The sequence below is a fragment of the Palaemon carinicauda genome, chromosome 6, assembly GCF_036898095.1.
Source record: "Palaemon carinicauda isolate YSFRI2023 chromosome 6, ASM3689809v2, whole genome shotgun sequence".
NCBI classification, from domain to species: Eukaryota; Metazoa; Arthropoda; class Malacostraca; order Decapoda; family Palaemonidae; genus Palaemon; species Palaemon carinicauda.
In genome coordinates, this window is record NC_090730.1 from 35,651,035 (window position 1) to 35,668,521 (window position 17,487).

General features: G+C 40.8%; 1 pseudogene; it reads right to left on the minus strand.

Moving 5' to 3' along the window:
• LOC137642940 (uncharacterized) overlaps window positions 1-17,487 on the minus strand; it is a 60,734-nt pseudogene that overhangs the window by 7,075 nt on the left and 36,172 nt on the right.

A 17,487-nucleotide genomic window follows, 5' to 3' on the forward strand; every position in this document is an offset into this window, starting at 1 on the left:
GAATATGCGAGCTGTTTTGTGTTGTCATCTGGTGGATAATGACAAAAGTTCAATATTTTGTCATCTTGGAAATCATCTGACCTAATTTGGAGCATTGAAATATTTCGAAGAATTAGTGCTTGGTAATCCGATATATAAACATGTTGTTGATGTTATATGAAAGAGATATATTATAGATGCAAATAATATAGGCTGAATAACTCCTTCTTCGATATTTAAAATTATGTGAAATGTTCAAGGTTCTGACGTTAGTTATTTTTAAGGAAATTTCTTCTTCCTAGTGTCTTTTTTTTTTAAGTAATTTCCCCTTCAAATGTGTCCCATTCATCTTTTTTGTATTTTAAATAAAGCGTTTTTGTCATTTTGAGACCCTCTCCTTCTTAAGGATCTCTTCCTCCGAATGTATTGTCATTTTTGAAAACCATTTTTCCATATTACAGCGTTTTCCTTTACCCGAGGTTTTACTTGCATGCATTCATTTTACTTCTTTGAAGATACTTTTTTTTACGCAATCAATTTTCTCTAGAATATTATGGAGCTAAAAATATATTTCCTTTTCTGAATCTTTCTTTCTTAACTCATGTTTTATTTTCTCTAAGATGTGAGCTGCTTTTAATTAACTACGATACCATTCTTCCTTTCTTGTTCCTGCTACAAATATTCTTTGAGCTGTAGTCAAAAGCCATCACACCTCTTTCCTTTTCTTCTTATTTCTCTTTTTTTTTTCCTTCGTCACCTCATAATCTCTATTCTTCTTCTTCTTCATCTTCTTCTTCTTCTTCTTCTTCTTCTTCTTCTTCCTCTTCTTCTTCTCCCTAAAACACTTTCCATGACTCGAAACCCTTTGTGATTTTACTCTCTTTTGTTTCTTTATTCTTATCGAAACAGTCGAGCAATTTCCTTTCTCTTCAAGAGAGCTTTTACGTTTAGTGTCTTTTGTTAAGAGCTTCCGAGGATGTGAATAATAATAACATTGGAGTTCCAGGAACTTTGCAAGGAATACTTCGCCTTTTACAAGAGAACCTCGAATTTAATCATGGGCCTCGTGTTTTTCGACCTTTGGAGAGAGGGAGGTTTCTGTATTTCATTAATGTTACTATTTGTCTAATTGAATGTGATTTTCTTATGTTATCTTTCCAGTAAGTGAAAGCTTGCAAATACTGTTGATTCGTGACCTGCTTGTTTCATCGTTCAATAAAAAAAAAAATTCTACTTAAATTTAATATTGATTTTATTGTTTCAAAGATAACGTCTTCCTTTTTACTTATTTGTATGTAGACTTTCTAACGGAACTCTGTCTTTCCCCATTGCCTTTTGGGGTTTCCAATAACGTTTTTCTTTCATCTGAAAAACTTGCCTTCAAATGAGATTCTTCCTATACAGTATAGGAAAAAAAAGATTGTAAAACAAAACAGAACTCTAGGGAAGAAAATCGACCATTATCGATAAAGAATGCATGGCTGAATAATAGGACTTATTCGGAAGAAGAGTCTCACTTGAAGGAAAAGTCTTCAAATGAAAGGAAAAGGTTATTGGAAACCCCAAAAGGCTATAGGGAAAGGCAGAGTTCCGTTAGGAAGTCTACATACAATTAGGTAAAAAGGAAGACGTTATCTTTGAAACAATAAAATCAATATAAAATTTAAGTAGAACTTTTTGTTTCAAAGATAACGTCTTCCTTTTTTGACTTAGTTCACAAGGAGAGAGATTGAAAAGAGGTGAAAATTTCAGGTATTCAGGATCAACAGTTACAGAGGATGGTGATCTGGGGGCAGGAATAAACCACAGAATACAAGCAGGATGGAAGAATTGGAAAAAAAGTGCGTGGAGTCCTATGCGACAGGAGAATAGAGGTTAAGTTGAAAGATAAAGTACACAGGACAGTTGTGAGACTGGCAATGATGTATGGAGCGGAGACGTGGGCAATAAAAATGACAGAAGAGAGGAAGATGGATTTACCAGAGATTAGAATGTTGAGATTGATGTGTGGGGTAACAAGAAGCGATAAGATACGGAAGGAGGTAATTAGGGGTACCACAGGAGTTAGAAAACTATCAGATAAGATCCAACAAAGTGGACTGAGGTGGTACGGTCTTGTCATGAGAAGAGATGAACAGTATACTGTGAGGAGGGTAATGGAAATGGAGGTACACGGAACGAGAAGGAGAGGGAGACCAAAGCGAAGGTGGGTCGACTGTATCAAGGATGACCTTCGATCAAAGGGATTAACCGGTGATGAGGTGTGGGACAGAGGTAGATGGAGAAAGCTGACCAGAAACATCAACCCCACACAGAAGTGGCAAAAGATGTAGACAAAGAAGAAGATATAGTATAGGAGAGATAATTAACAACAAATATAAAATATTTCAAGATCAGTAACAACGTTAAAATAAATCTGACATATATAAACTGTAAAGAGAGACTTATGTCGACCTGTTGATTATAAAAAACATTTGCTGAAAGTTTGTACTTCTGCAATTCCACAGATTAGGAAGATAATTCCACAATGTCTCGTAGCTGGAATAAAACTTTTAGAATGATGAATAGTGTTAAGCATTATGATGCAGAAGGTAAGACTTAGAATTAGCTGCATACTTGGTACTACGTACAGGATGGGACAGTCTGGGAAAATGTGAATACAAACGATGGTCAGAATTACGAAAAACCTTATGTAACATGCATAGAAAACTAACTATACTATGGTGACAGTGATTAATATTATGATCTCAGCTGAAGACCAGGCAGGAAAACAATACTCAAAAAAATGTAAAATGAATGAACTAAAACTCTTCATCAAGGCTGATTAATTACCAAAAAATATAAAAAGACTTTCTTAATAATCCAATATCCTGTGTAATTGAAACGGAAACAGAACTAATTTGTTTCTCTAAAGTAAATTTGTTATCAAGAATCACACCTAAAATTTTAAACGAGTCGTATATAGCTAAAAAGACATCATCAATGCAAAGATCTGGATGCTGAGGGGCCACACTCTTACTTTTAGTTTTGTTAGGATTCAACTTCATTCTCCATAATTTGCATCATTCACTAATTCTGACTTGAACTTTATTAAGTGATTTATCAAATCCAGATCTACATTCAGGAAATTCAATAGATGCCAAGACAGAAGCATCATCTGCATATGCAACGAGCTTGTTTTCAGGCCAAACCACATATCATGCGTTCATTGCATGAACAGTATTAGTCTAAAAACAGTACATTGAGGAACTCTCGATAATATCAGTCCTATACTCACTATGGTGCCCACACACAACTACAGTAATATTTGCAATCTATTACTTAAAATCTAACAATGATGCTAAGAAAAAAGAAAACTGACCTAGTTCCATCTGCTTCATTTCAGAAATAAGGACCTCATGATTAAAACGGTGAAAGGCATTCCTATTTTCCACGATTCAGTTTTTTTGTTTTTTTTTCGTCAGTTTCATTTGCAAACTTCTATTCCTTCACTGCAGCTGCTTCTTACTCTTCTCAATCTGATTTCCCTAATTGACCCATATCTTTATTAATTTAAGTTATATTTAATTACCTGAATAATTAAACTTCTTTCCTTATTCCATTTTTTTTATATTCCTGTTGGAGGTGTAGTGAAAAGCAAACAGAATTTAATAAAAAAAAATTATCTTCTTTTCTTCTTCTTCTTTTGCTTCTTTTTCGTCCTCTTCTTCTTCTTCTTCTTCTTCTTCTTCTTCTTCCTTAAATCCTTTCCATGAGTCGAGACCCGTTGTGTCTTATATTCTCTCGTGTCCCTTTATTCTTATCGAGACAGTCGAGCAATTTCCTTTCTCTTCATGAGAGCTTTTACATTTATTGCCTTTTGTTAAGAGCTTCGAAGGATGCGAATAATAATGACATTGGAGTTCCAGGAACTTTGCAAGGAATGATTTGCTTTTTACAAAAGGTCTGGCCATTGGACCTTTTACGAGATGAGAGGGATCCATCTTTCATTAATGCTCGTATTTTCATATCAGTTTGCTTAAATGCAAATCTTTATCTATTAAACGTTTTTACCATATATACTCTTTAAAATAAAGCCGAATTAAAACGTATAACATTGACGGGCTAGAATTCATTTTGAAATTTTTGAAATGTTTTCGTTTCATTATTTCAAATACTTTTGAAATGGTTTCGCCTCATTATTCTAAATATTTTTTTTTCCTTTTGGGATCTTGAACTATAATTTGTTGGCCGCGTCATACTTTTCATTTGTTCAATTTCCAATGCTTTAATTTTTTTGCCTTGTCATACTTTAACTTGCTTGCCTCACCATGGTTAAATGTTTTTGCCTCTCAATTTGTTTTCCTCACAATACTTTGATGTGTTTGTCTACTCTACTTTACTTAGTTTGTCCTACCATACAAAAATTGGTTGACTGGTCATACATTAATTTGCTTGCCTGGTCTTGCTTTAATTTGTTTGCCACGCCATACTTAAATTTGTTTGCCTTATCACAATTAGACTTTTCGCCTCCTCATACTTTAATTCATTTGCCTTGCCATACTCAAATTTGTTTGCTGTGCTGTAATGTTTTTTTTTTTTTTTTTTTTTTTTGCTCGTTATACTTCAATTTGTTTGCCTTGCAAAACTTAAATTTCTTTGCCTCGTCAAACTTTAATATGTTTGCCGCGTCATACTTAAATCTGTTTGCCTCATCATACTTAAATTTGTTTGTCTCGCCATACTCTAATCCGCTTGCCTGGCCATATTTTATTTTGATTAGCTTAATAAAATTAAATTTATTTGCCACGTCCTTCTTTAATTTGTTTTGCTTATCATACTTAAATTTGTTTGCCTCACCGTACTTTAATTTGTTTGCCTCACCATATTTTAATTTGTTTCTCTCGTTATAATTTGATTTTTTCTTTTGCATTGCATATTTAAATCTATTTGCCTAATCATACTTTAATTTCTTTGTTGCACCATGCTTAATTTTTTTCACTCATCATACTTTATTTTTTTTTTTTTTGCCTTCCCACTTAAATATTTTTGCCGTTCCATACTTTAATTCATTTTCCTCTCCATACTTAAATTTGTTTGCTGTACCATACTTTAATTTATCTGCCCCTCCATATTTAAATTTGTTTGTTGTGCCATACTTTAATTTATTTTCCTTGCCATACTTAAATTTGTTTGCTGTGCCATTCTTTAATTTGTTTGCCTCGCCATACTTAAATTTTTTTGCTGTGCCATACTTAAATTTGTTTCCTGTGCCATAATTCAATTTGTTTGTTTTGCCATACTTTCATTTGTTTGCCTCACCATACATGAATTTCTTTGCCTCGCCATACTTAATTTTGTTAGCCGTGCCATACTTAAATTTGTTTGCCTCGTCAATTTAAGTTTGTTTACTGTGGCATACTTAATTTTGTTTGTCTCGCTACATCTAAAACAAATGACAAAATTCCTTCAAAATAAAAGTGAGGAATGCAGAGTCTTCCTAAGTAAAGTAAGAATGGAGCAGAATGCAATCTTGGAGTTTCATCTTTATTTATCTGCTAAGAATAGACAGGATATTAGCTCATCTTTCATCATTCACTGGTCAATTCATTTATATTACTAGGGTTTGGAATAAGCTAGAAAGAGGGAGATAGCGGAGAGGGGTGATGCATTATTCGGCATTGCATACGAAGCGGAAAAAAAAGTTACTTATTAGATAACTGAAATAAATCTATTCTAATCGGAGCTCGATGGGACAATATAATTTAAGAACTTATTTTTAAATGGGTGAAAAGAGTAACATAAAAAGAAGAAAAATTATAGTTTAATCAGACTTCCATTTGAAAAGAGACAAAACTCCAGAAATAAACCTTGTTTGATAACTTAATGCAATTCATCATCTGTGGAACCTGTTCTCATTTGGGAAACTAAACTACAATTTTACAGAGAGAATAAGTGGATGAAATTTTGTCCAACAGAAACTGAAAAAAGAAGAGAAGTTTGAATAATAATATATTAAATCTCTTATCATGAATGAGGGTCTCTACCACAGAATTGGGAGAAAAATTCACTACTTTTTCTGGCCCGGAGAAAAAAATAAGTCATCCTGTCCAGGCATAGAGAAGATTAGAGCTACAGTTTACCAATTACCATGGAAAAAGTAATATTCTGGTATAAATGTCTATTATAAAAGCGGCGATGCCACATCTACGCTGCATACAATGTGACCGGTGCGATTGGCAACGTGGCACCACTTCCAACCATAAGCCTGACCCAACCTTTTGTAGCTAGACTTTATCCATAATAAATCGAGGGTGAACAGCAAATGCAAAAAAGCCTGGAAGCGACAGTAAGAGCGGCGGAGGGTCCTTTTCGTATACAATCATCCTTTTCAACTCGAACTTTTCGTCGTGGAAGAAGGAGACGCGGCAGGTGTAGAAGCCGGTGAGTTCAGTGGTCGGGTACAAGATCTCAAGGGCGCGGTGCTGGCTGTACTTGTCCTTGCTGGCCGAGTAGTCAAGGTTTAGTCGACCCTGCAAAGAGGAGGAAACTCTTCAATGTTATTGCTTTAGAAATTGGCAGTGCTCACAAATGGATCTTGTAAAATGTTAAGAAATCCTTGAAAATTAGATTGTTTCTAGTCTCTTAAAACCATAGCAGGCGGTTTGATAACACAACAAATTAAAAAAATATCTTCATTTATGACAGAGAGTTTAAAGTTTCTAATATTTTGTTATGGTTGGTGTGATTGGCGTTTCCAATTTCCTGTCAGAAACCAGAAGTCATACTGTATCCTTCGTATCCTAATCAGCTACAAAATTCTGGCTGAAAAAAAAAAAGTCATAGAATAGTGAACTCGTTGGTATATGGCTATCTGTGGGTTCCACGTTCGAGCCACGCTCATGATGGCCTTACCTCAAATGTAAAGTATGGTAGGGGAGGGGGCATAGTAGGTCACTCCGCTGAGTTATCAGCAGCTATTATCTGGTTATAAAGGGTCCTAGCTTGGGTGTATAGAGAGCTGGAGATGATCATTCTGGTATTTGTTTAGTCTTGAGAACAATATGTGACTGCTCAGTGACCTGTCGCTTGCATCAGTCGCTCATGAGTGGCCTTTGAATCTTTTAACTAGTTACAATCATAAATAGTGTTGTAATAATCATTTAGTTATAATATCGTTCCTCAAAACCGATCGGCTCCCAAATCAACGCCAAAATCAATCTCCCCTTTCCTCTTCTAAGTTTGCATAGGAATTTCATGGAAGCTCTTCTAGACAAAAATAAAGAACAAAAACAAAAACAGTTGAGCCGAAAATATTGAAATTTATTGAAACATTTGGCTGCGTAGTTATTTCACTATTGATAATGATATACATCCATTAATAAGTGAAGGTTGTTAATCTTCTTTTCTGACAAATACAAAATATAATTTACTATCGATTGTTTGACATAGATACAATAAGAATCATGATTCATTTAGGGGCCTTTAGATTTCCGAAGCGATGACCTTATCATAATGAAAAAATGGAGACGAGGAAAATAAGGTAATAAAAGCAAAGTTCCAGAAACCTAAACAAGAGCAACTTCGGGGCTCTAAGTTAAAAAAGCGCTGGAAGAAGTCGAGAGGGAAGAGGTGGTGGCGGGGGGTTGGGGGTGGGGTGGGTAGGTGGGGGGTGGGACATCCATCCAATTCCACAAATACCCGATAACTTTGTAGCCTAGATAGTTAGCGGAATTGCCTTTGCTTTTGTGGTGGATTGAGATAAAAAAAAAAAAGCTGTTCCGAGGACCAAATATCTCTTCCTCTTTTTTTATTTCTTTCAGGTACAGCTAGTATCTCTTCTCCTCTTTCTTTAGTTTCTTCTTTCTCTTCTTATTTCCAAAAATATTTTCCCGAACTATTTTCGGTAGCAAAAGATGAAGCGTTAAATGATCATCAAAGATGAATGGGAGTTTAGTTAATAGCAGCAACAGGTTAAATACGAGCAGAGAAAGTCGAGACATCAGACAAGACTAATTAGCCATTGTTATTCGGAAGTAGGAAACTTATCTCAATTGCGTTCGATCCGTGATGTGTAATGGCATATCTAATGGGTATATTCAATTAGAGATCTCTCTAAATGGAATATGATTATGTTATTATCATCAATCTCTCTTAAACTTTAATACTTAAATTAATATTTTAATTGACGACTTCCCTCAAGTATCGAAACTATTCTACACATTATATATGTTTTGTCAATATTAAGATAATAAAACGTTGATTAAAATAACAGGTTTTGGAGACAAATTGATATGAAATGATAAATTTCATTTTTTTCCATGTTTTAACGGATTAATTATTATTTTTCCATCGTTGATAGGAGTTATTCTTTATTTCTTTGTCATTAATTACCTTGTATTATTTAAAACAAGATGAAGCAAGAACGGGAAACAAACCATGATAAACATTGTCAAAACAACAGAGGCTTGTTTATCATTTTTTTTTTTAACAAAAGAACAAATTGAAGGCCTTTTAACATCTATTCCTGACCTCTAACTGAATCAAAAGCCGGTATCCTCTGAACTAGAAAATCATCCCGTTCAAATCGGGGGGGGGGGGGGGGAAATCGCTGACGGATATTATTTATCCATTTATCTATCTCTTTGAAACAAATATATTCCTCTGACATACAGTAATGATGATTATTCATGTATTTAAATATTAAAAATAAATCCATAGTTAGGCCTAGTTCAGCCAATGACTAAGTTTAAATTCTATCAGTTTTAATTACAACCAAAATTAGAGCTTTTGTTAAATTTTCTTACATAGGCCTGATAATATATCTGTAGATATGCATTTCTTCTATTTTCAAACATCTTGTTCTCTTTTAAAGATATTAATTTTCAAGATTTTTATTTGTAAAGTTATGGTGTATATTTCTCCGTATACATTTTTCTGAGGTGCAAATTTATAGGAATATCAGTTAGGGTCAAATAATTGTAGACATACTAACACCCACTCCTCCCCACCTCTCTCTCTCTCTCTCTCTCTCTCTCTCTCTCTCTCTCTCTCTCTCTCTCTCTCTCTCTCTCCTATTAAGTTCCTTATCATGTGACATAGTTTCTTTTCCTTCTATAGTTTTATAAAACAAGACCTTGTTTTGGAACCGGATTTAAGGAAAAAATACTGGATAAATGTCTAAAACTGCAACACATTCGTTCATCCAAGTAGCCATTGACCAAAGTGAAGTTTCGAGGTTGAGGGTTAATGTACATACATACACATTTATATATGTGCAAATACATGAACACATTCATTATATATATACACACACGCGCACACGCAAACACAAAAACATATATATATATATATATATATATATATATATATATATATATATATATATATATATATATATATATATATATATATATATATATATATATATATATATATATATATATATATATATATATATATATATATATATATATATATATATATAACGGATTTTGAGCGAAGCGAAAAATCTATTTTTGGGTAAGATAGCCATGTCGTCCTGATGGAAGTTCCTTAAAGGCAGCTTCCTAGGGTATATTACAACTACAGCGATATTCCCAGAGAATTTACCTTCAGGTACCCAGAATTCTAACTCCTGGAGCGAGTATCCCTAAAAAAGACCTTAGGGATATCGTAAATATCAGTGGACGTATTCTTGACACGCCTCATAGCAATCTATACCCCGAATAGAGTTAACACTTCGTAGGGGTAAAATGGCAAGAAAACGAAAACGATAAGAAAGGGGGGAGCCGTTCATAAGGCATCCCTCCTCACCGCTTCGAAAGCGTGCCCTGCGCCGCTCACGGCGCCATCTGTATTCCTTGTAGCGATACACGAGGTGCTACAGATACTGTATGTAGGGAGGGGTCCTACTATCCTTTTCACTCATATTTATTTTGAAAAGGAGCAGGGCGGGTCCATCAGGACGACATGGCTATCTTACCCAAAAATAGATTTTTCGCTTCGCTCAAAATCCGTTTTTTGGGCTCAAGCCATGTCGTCCTGATGGAAGTATACCAGAGCATTACTGTATCTGTGGATTCTCAATACGTGCCGTACTCCTCAAGAGTGTTTCTTAGTCAACTTGACTGACAGACCTAAGATGTTACCGTTATACATCTTTTCACTAATCATAAGCCATGAGAGTGCTTCCTGCCCCCTACAGGGAGGAGTCCTACTAGACTCTAGAAACGAACGAAGAGTACATATACCTATGTATGAATCACTCGCTAGCCAGTACCATATAGTGGTCTCACTCTATATGAAGCGAAGTCTTACGGGACTACCGTATCCAAAAGAAAAAGTCCCGACCAGCACCCTGGTCGAAGAAAAATAGACAAAAGGTTATATCTGCGTAGGATTAAACTTGCTACTACCACCGTCCTCAGAAAGGGGTGGAGTCCTTATTGCTAAGGAAAGTATAAGCCAGTATAATCCAGGCTTTGCATTAAGGAATAGGCTATTATAGATATCCCCGATTAATATACATAGGCTAAATGCTCAAAAAACAATATGAAATCAAAAATATAGGTGAAGGAGACGCAAGGTTCCCGAGAACAAGTTTATTGAGAAACAATAAATAGGTATGGTCACCATAAATATGTACATATGTTAGGTGGATGACCAACAATTTTCACAAGTACTGTAGTGCATGGATGAATGATTATCTGAAAGAAAACATATGTGTCACTTACACATACCCCGGTATCCAACTTAACGTCCATGTTACTACTTTGCTGACAATAGCGTTGGCAAACGCTTGGCACCCTGTCTGTACTTATGTTACCATCACCATCACGTTGGAACAGTCATTGTGGGCTCTGAGAGCCTACACTACCAGTTATATCAGCATATATAACTAACTATTCACCCAAGAATCCAAGTCCCAAATGATTCCGCTGTTCCTCGCAGAGTTAAACAGCAGGGTTAACGACGCAACCAACTGCTACCACAGACCTCTTTAGCTGCTCCACTTGCTTAGCATAGTGGCGAAAGAATACCCTGGAAGACTTCCAGCCAGTGTATGAACGAAGGTGTTCAAAATCCATAAAATTAAAGAAGTTTAAAGATGAAGCAACTTTCCTCGGATCATGACCTGCGGGTGAACTGTCAGGATCCGCTCTGCGAATAAAATATGTAATTTTCGCCCTAAGTTGATTTAAAGATAAATTCGAGCCCGAAGTTTCTCCTCTGAATAATTGGCCCCCATGGAAGTCTGAAGTTCTACGAAGATAGACCTTAAGGCATTCTACGGGACATAGAGATGCATCTTCTTTCAGAGGGCAGATTCTCCAGGGACCCCACCTGTTGGTGGGAAACTCGTTCTTAGCGAGAAACGTAGGGTCCGGAAACAGGTTCAGTTCTCCCCCATCCAGGAACTGAACTCGGCCCTCCTCTCTCGAGAGGGCCACAATCTCACTAACTCTGGCCCCAGAAGCAAGGGCAAAAAGGAAGATCACTTTTTGAGTCAGGTCCTTCAATGCACATTCCTCATTATCTAGTAATGAGGCAAAATGAAGGACTTTGTCTAATGACCATGAAATAGGCTTTGGAGGAGCTGATGGTCTAAGCCTAGCACAGGCCTTTGGGATCTTATTAAACATTTCGTTAGCGAGGTCTACCTGGAAGGCATATAGAATGGGTCTTGTTAGAGCTGACTTACATGTAGAAATTGTGTTCGCCGCCAGCCCCTGTTCGTGGAGGTGAATGAAGAAGGATAGGCAGAACTCCGTAGAGATCTCGTGCGGGTTCTTATCTTTGACAAAGGCTACCCATTTCTTCCATGCAGATTCGTACTGCCTCCTAGTAGACTTACACTTGTATTCCTCCAGGAAGTCGATACTATCTTTCGAGATTCCGAACCGTTTCTTCACCGCTAGGGAGAGAAAATCATGAGCTGCAGGGTTCGGGTCTTCTGTAATGAAGCGAAGACAGTCGACTTCTGGACTTGCTGGGACAGAACTGGGTCCGGGAGCGGTAGGAACTTCAGTCGTAGTTCCAGAGCTAGAGGGAACCATACACTGTTCGGCCACTTGTGGGCCACTATTGCTGCTACTCCCTTGAAGGATCTCAGTTTGTTGAGGACCCTCAACATCAGATTGTGAGGGGGAAACAGGTAGATCCTGGACCATCTGTTCCAATCGAGGGACATCGCATCTATTGCTTCTGCCGCGGGGTCCACATATGGGGACACATATTTCGGCAGCTTCTTGTTGTCCTTCGTCGCGAAGAGGTCTATCTGCAGTTCTGGGACTTGACTCAAGATGAAAGAGAATGATCCTGCGTCTAGGGACCATTCTGTCTCTATCGGTGTTATCCTGGATAGAGCGTCCGCGGTCACATTCCGGACTCCTTGAAGGTGAACTGCTGACAGGTGCCACTTCTTCTTCTCCGCCAGTCGGAATATGGCTAACATCACCTGGTTGAGAGGTGGGGATCTCGATCCCCGCCGATTCAGACATTTCACAACCACCTCGCTGTCCAGTACCAACCTTACGTGGATCGAGTGACGTGGGGATACTTTCTTCAGGGTCAGAAGTACTGCCATAGCTTCTAGAAAGTTTATGTGAAAGGTCCCAAATAGCTTGGACCAGATTCCTTGCACTTTTTTCCGATGGGAGTGACCCCCCCACCCTACCTTTGAGGCGTCTGTGTGGATTGTCACTGACGGGGGGGGTGGCTGAAGAGGTAGAGACCTCTTTAGACGACTGGCTTGAGACCACGGTCTGAGAAGAGAACGTAGCCGAAGTGGGACCGGTCTCTTTACATCCCTTCGCTCTTTCGATGCAAAGGTTCTCCATACTCCCGCTGCATCTTTTAGCTGTGCTCTTAGCACAGGGTCTGTTACTGATGCAAACTGAAGAGAGCCCAAAACCCTCTCTTGTTCGCGTCTTGATATCCTCTCGGAACCTAGAAGTCTCCTGACAGACCCTGCTATTTCCTTCCTCTTTGACATCGGGATGGAAAGACGGTGTGACACTAGATCCCAGTGAATTCCCAACCACTGGAACCTCTGAGCTGGAGAAAGACGAGACTTCTTTCTGTTGATCATGAAGCCTAGATATTCCAGGAACTGAATCACTTGTAGGGAAGCTTGCAAGCATTCTGCTCTGGATGCTGCCCACACCAACCAATCGTCCAGGTAGGCTACTACCTGGAACCCTTTTAGGCGTAACTGTTTGAGAGCTGCGCTCGCAAGCTTCGTAAAGATCCTTGGGGCTATGTTTAGTCCGAAGGGCATCGCCCTGAAAGCGTAAAGTTTTTGTTGTAGCTTGAATCCTAGGTAGGGGGAGAGACGACGACTTATTGGAACGTGCCAATATGCGTCTGACAAGTCGATGGAGACGGTATATGCCCTCTTGGGCAGTAAGGCCCTTATGTGTTGTAACGTTAGCATTTTGAACTTGTGGTTCACTATGAACTTGTTGAGTGGTGACAAGTCCAGAATGACTCTGAGTTTCCCCGAGTCTTTCTTGGGAACACAAAACAGCCTCCCTTGGAACTTGATGGACTTCACCCTCCTGATCACCTTTTTCTCCAACAGATCTTGGATGTACTCCTCCAAAACGGGGGTGGAGTGTTGGAAAAATTGAGGGCACAGGGGCGGAGTACTGTACCAACTCCAACCCAGTCCATTTTTGAGAAGGCTGTGGGCCCAGGGATCGAAGGTCCAGCGATCCCGGAAATACTGAAGTCTCCCACCTACCGGCGACACTTCACTTTGACTGTCCTGCAGTCTTGCCTCCCTGGCCGCGACCACCTCTGAATCCTCGTCCCCTAGAGGGGCGTCTTGATGACCCTCTAGCTGCTCCTCTGGGTCTTGCACGAAACGTGGTCGACTGTCCCTCGAACACGGGATTGAATGCAGGGGAAGCTGATGACATTGCTTGGGGAACCCATTGGAAGGTGGTCGGGGTCTGGGCTACCAGTTGTGGAACCGGAGGCAAAGCTGGCTGTTGCTGCTGTGGTCTTTGCTGTTTGAAGGACTTGGCTGGACGAGAGGAAAACCTTGACTTCTTCGCCTTTCCTTTCGGCTGAGGGCCCTCATCCGGAGAAGACTTCCTCTTAAGGGACAGGCCCCACTTCAGGAGAAGATTGCGGTTCTCAGTGGCGGCCTTGTCCACGATCTCTTTGACCACGTCCTTGGGAAAGAGATCCTTACCCCAGATGTTAGATGAAATTAGCCTCTTGGGTTCGTGCCTCACTGTGGCCGAGGCAAACACAAACTCCCTACAGGCTCTCCTTGCTTTCACAAAGCAATAGAGGTCCTTGGTTACTGTGGCCAGATGGATTTTGGCCATAACCATGAACATCTCTGGCATCTTGGGGTCGCTAGCCATCGTCTCCATGTTGGTCTGGAGAGACATCGAGGCTGCCAGGCGCTCCTTTGTGTCCAATTCCCTCCGAAGAAGGAATTCCGACAACTTGGGAAGGTTTTCGCCGAACTGCTGACCTGCAATGTCGGCGTCTAACTTCCCAACCGAGAAAGTAAGGTGCACCTCCTTCCAGTCCTTGTTATCCATTGGCAATGCCAGCGATAGAGGTTTACATTCCTCCAAGGACGGGCACGGCTTGCCAGCTTCAACTGCCTTGATGACGGCCGCAAACCCCTTTTGCATAAAGGGGAAGGCCCTAGCTGGGGAGGATACAAAGGAGGGGTGTTTCTTGCTCAAGGCGGCAACCTTCGAGTTTGAGAACCCCCTCTCCTTTAAAGCAGCTGTCAAGGTGGCTTGAGCCTTGGAGTGATCTAGGATAATCACTTCCTTAGGTTCCGTCTCCTCCTTCGAAACCGGCTCCTTCTTCAAACGGACATAGCAGTCCGGGTAGGCCCCTCTACTGGGCCAGAATTCCACCTCCTCAAGGGGAACTGAACCCAGTTTCTCCGACATGACGATCTTCCCAATCGTCATCGGCATGTGCTCGGCATATCTCCACGGGTTGGCATCCGAGCACAGAGGAAGGTCCTTAACGTTGAGCTTCTTTGGAGGTCCACGTGATGCTGTGATCTTCTGCATCTGGAGCTCCAAAGTAGCGGCCTTCTGATTATTCTCCTTCTGCATCTGTTGGATCATACCAACGATGGAAGAGAGAGCCTGTCCAAGCTCTGCTGGAAGAGCGGACGAGGTAGAGGGGATAGGTTCAGGGACCTGAACCGGTACGTCTGATGAAACGGGAACCTCTTCCTCCACAGCAATAGGATCTCGATCTTGCTCCTCGCCCTCTGCGAGGAGATCCTGCTCCGCACGATCAGACAAGTCGGACATCTTGTCGTCCAACTGGATGTCCTGCAAGGCGTCAGCGACATCCTCCTCCACTGGGATCTGGATCAGAGGGATCTCCGGCCGAGGCTGGGGAACAACAGCATCAGGGGAAGCCTTGGGGAAAAGGTATGCCCTCATCTTCTCGTTAGGAAGATAAGGTCCAGTGGTGTTTTTCTGAAAACCCCTTACCCAAACACGAAGCCTCTCCCTCGCTGCATCTCTTGACTCCGCCGACCTAGGGGATTCAAAAGCCTCTGATAGCAGGTTAGTACATACAGCACATACCTGCGGATCCCAGTAACGATGTTCATCATTGGAGGCTGCACAAGCTGCGTGCCTCCTACACGAGGTATGTCCGCAAAAGTTCTTACTGCGGACATTGCAGAAGACACTATCACACTTCGGATGCTCCTCCTGTAAAAGAAGAAAAATTTCCATGAATATCAAGTGAATTTTAATTCACATGTAACAAATGAGTATTCAACAAAAGAATAAGGGAAAGACACCTACTTGTGAAACCCACACAAACACCTGTGGAAGCCCACCGGCCAAGTCACATAGTTAGACTTTACTAGAATAACCAGAGAACGTATTTCCGAAGGAAATTAGGTGTAGCTCACACCTAAGGTAAAATAATACCATTCGGCCAGGAATAAAAGAATTATCTTTTATCCTTGTAAGGCGACACCAGGTGATTATACCAGTAACACAAGTAAGATAGAAAAGACAGTGTTGTAACCTACTACATCATGAACTCCTTTGGTTGAATATACCACCAAGAGAGGACTGATACAGTACCTGAGGGTGGTATGCCAGCCGGCTACTGCCGCTCAGCACCCCCCCCCCCTTTGTTTTGGAAAGGCAGATCTCAAGTACACAACCTCAGATCACCTTTATTGGGGAGAACTCCAGAACCCATGCCTGAACCGGCCGGCAGTGGTTGCCAGACCGTAGCCACCCGGTTTGCACAGAGTTGCCGGCCATCATACTTAGTGGCCGGCTGACTGGGCAGTGTCGCGGGCCGGCCGGCAGCAGTAAACAAACCCTGCCGGCTAGCCCCCACACACTAGGCAGCACTCGGCTGCCGGCCCCACTTGTAGTGGCCGGCAGATGAGCAATAGACCGGCCGGCAAAGGTATACACCCAACGCCGACCGACAGCAAGAGAACTGGAGAACACCCCTCCCCACCGACAGCCGGCCTGTAGGCCGGCAGCCGGCAAGGACAACACATACTAAGACAAAAGAGTGAGTGCCGGGTTAAGAGACTATAAGTCTCTGAGCCCGGCACCCGAAAGAGTGCCGAAAGGAAGGGGAAGACACTATGTCAAGCTTCCTAACCGCTGCTTACTGAATTTTCAGACGGCAGCGATAGAGGGACCAAGAAAGGACCGGGCAGCACTCACAGTAATGGTCTCTGCCGGTCGGCACACTTTGCCGGCCGACAGGAGACCACGTCAGTTCCTCATCCCAACCTAGGCTAGGCAAGGATGAAGACGACTGACACAATGAACGGAAAAAGAGAAGGGAAGGACAGAGGGTCCTATCCAACCTTACCTTGGTTAAGGGTCATTCCAAACTAAGACAGTTCATCTCAGTAGAGAAAGACCCGAGAGGGAGGCCGGCACTACTGGCTGCCTCCCACGAACCACGGCAAGGAAGGAATTGCCTTTCCAGAAAAGGGAATAAATCCCGAGACCGGAACGGCAAGGACAGTCTGATGAGTCACCGAGTAAAGGGGTCACTACTGGAACCCAACAAGGTGGACTAAGGGGGGAACCCTTAGTGCCCGAGTCAATCGGCAAGGGAGACTCTGCCCCATGCCAGACAAACCGGGCTCAGACTAAACACTGTTGTACTGTCACCCTCTGAACCAATACTGTTGGAACGGGAAGGTACAGTACTACCCCAGCATAGATATATTTGAAGATTAATTCAAATAAACCACTAGAGTTAAGCCTAAGGCTTAAACAGAGGGAAAGGGTTTGCCCCTTCCCCTAAGAGAAGGGAGCAAACGGGGAACAGATAATATTATAATGACCTAAGACAACCTAGCCTAGGCACTAAGAGAATCGATTACCTAATTCACCGAAACTCATATCAATACTATCTTGGAAGGTACTCGAAAAGGACTAATATGTATAACGTTGCCTAACGCTTAAAGCAATAAATTCACATTTGGAAGACTAATTATCATGCAGGAAGTACATAGGCCAACAACTAGCCTAC